This window comes from Eschrichtius robustus, chromosome 16 (genome assembly GCF_028021215.1).
Source record: "Eschrichtius robustus isolate mEscRob2 chromosome 16, mEscRob2.pri, whole genome shotgun sequence".
Taxonomy (NCBI): Eukaryota; Metazoa; Chordata; class Mammalia; order Artiodactyla; family Eschrichtiidae; genus Eschrichtius; species Eschrichtius robustus.
Window position 1 is genome coordinate 55,005,643 of NC_090839.1, and position 2,526 is coordinate 55,008,168.

A 2,526-nucleotide genomic window follows, 5' to 3' on the forward strand; every position below is an offset into this window, starting at 1 on the left:
TATTACAATCATTGATCTTACAGAACTACATATAAGGTCAATTGTTTCAAGTTGGTTAATCGTCATTAATTTGATCTGAGGCTCAGTCACACATTTGGTAATGCAAGAAACATTAATCTTGTAAACGTAGAATACAAGTAATTCAGCTAGTTACATTAATAAGGTCATAAATAAATATTTAAGCTAAGAACTTCCATTAGGTGCAACCCAGTATCTCCCCAAGATATTTGCATCCTGACCCCTTACAGGATTGAGAAAGGAATGTTATTGTCTCAGGAGTTTCATGACTGGCTTCAGAAGGAGAAAAATTGATATTTATGGTTGAGCAAGTATTTCTGCCGCTAGGGAGGGCTGGTTAATGCATAAAGCAGATACACAATGCACACTAGAGGGGAGGAAGGAGGCCCAAACAGAATTTTTTTTTTTTTTTTGGCCAAGTTGTGAAGCTTGTGGGATCTTAGTTCCCTGACCAGGGATTGAACCCGGGCCCTTGGCAGTGAAAGCGCAGAGTCTAACCACTGGACGGCCAAGGAATTCCCAGAATTTTTCTTGTCTTGTCTTAAAATGTGAATTTTTACTTCATCAGGATCATATTGAATATATTTTTCCCCCGAATTTTATTATGAAAATTTGTGAACATAAAAAAAACTTGAAAGAACTGTATAGTAAGCAGCTATATATTAATACCACTTTCATTCTTTTTTTTTTTTTTGGCCATGCCATGTGGCACGTGGGATCTTAATTCCCCAACCTGGGATGGAAATCGCACCCCCTGCAGTGGAAGCATGGAGTCTTTTAAAATTTTTTAAATTATTGTTTTAAATAACAACAATTTATTTATTTATTTTTGGCTGTGCTGGGTCTTCATAGCTGCGCGAGGGCTTTCTCTAGTTGCGGTGAGCGGGGGCTACTCTTCCTTGCAGTGTGAGAGCTTCTCATTGTGGTGGCTTCTCTTGTTGTGGAGCATGGGCTCTAGGCCTGAGGGCTTCAGTAGTTGTGGCTCTTGGGCTTAGCTGCTCCGTGGCATGTGGGATCTTCCTGGACCAGGAATCAAACCTGTGTCCTCTGCATTGGCAGGCGGATTCTTAACCATTGGACCACCAGGGAAGTCCGAAGGGCAGAGTCTTAACCACCGGACCTTCAGGGAAATCTCACCACTTTCATTCTTAACATTTTGCTATATTTGCTTTATCAGATATCTATCTAGCCATCAACTAATCTTATTTTTTTATGTTTTTCTAGTGAGTTGCAGACATCAGTACTCTTTACCCTTTAACACTTCAGCACACACATTGTTTAGAGTTCAATATTTGTTTTTAAGATTAAATTTACATACTATCAAATGTATTTAAAAAAAATTTTACTGGAGTATAGTTGATTTACAATGTTGTCTTAGTTTCAAGTGTACTGTAAAGTGAATCAGTTATACATATACATATAACCACTCCTTTTTTAGATTCTTTTCCCATATAGGTCATTACAGAGTATTGAGTAGAGTTCCCTGTGCTATACAGTAGGTCCTTATTAGTTACCTATTTTATATATAATAGTGTGTATACGTCAATCTCAATCTCCCAATTTACCCCCCCCCCTTTCCCTTCTGGTAACGGTAAGTTTGTTTTCTACATCTGTGACTCTGTTTTGTAAATCAGTTCATTTGTACCATTTTTTAAAAAAAAATTCCACATGTAAGAGATATCATATATTTGTCTTTCTCTCTGACTTACTTCACTCAGTATGACAATCTCTAGGTTCGAATGTATTTTTGTATTTTCCTACAACTTGCTTTTCCCCCTTCTACTTGATGTCTTCCCTTAAGGCGGCGTCTGCCCTTCCTTTTTTTTTTTTTTTTTTTGCGGGATCCTAGTTCTCCGACCAGGGATGAAAGCGGGGAGTCCTAACTACTGGACCGCCAGGGAATTTCCTGCCCTTCCTTTTTATTCGGCACAACTCTGTTGAATAGATGTGCCCCTGTCAACCCCAACCCCATCGTCTTTTGATAGACGTTTAGGTTGTTTCAAGGTTTTCACCGAAATGCTGTTGCAATGACCTCCCTTGTTTGTGTCTCTTTGGGTTCTTGTTGTTCTCTAGAACAGCTACCCAGAAGTGGAAGTACTGGATCAAAGAGAATGCCTATCCTGAATTTTAACAGACCTTTTGCCAAACTGTCCCCCCTTTCCCAATAACTCCCGCAAATACCGCTCATTCCCCACACCTTTGCCAGTACCGGACAATATCAGTCTTAATCTGCAGCCAGTCGCGTGGTTAAGGAAATGACGGGAAATCAGTGTGGCTGAAACAGAAGGGACAGGTGGAGCCCAGTACCAGATGAGCCTGAAGCGGTGGTGACAAAGGACAAGAAAAGCGCGTAGCCCCGAGGCGTCCTCATAAACACCCCCTCTAATGAATGGGAACATTCAGTCGCAAGCACTTTCGACTTCCGCAGCCGACCAGCGCGCTGGGATTGCAGCCACTTGCCCGCCGCAGGGGCGTGTCCTCCGCAGGCCCCGCCCCCTCTGCGTGCGC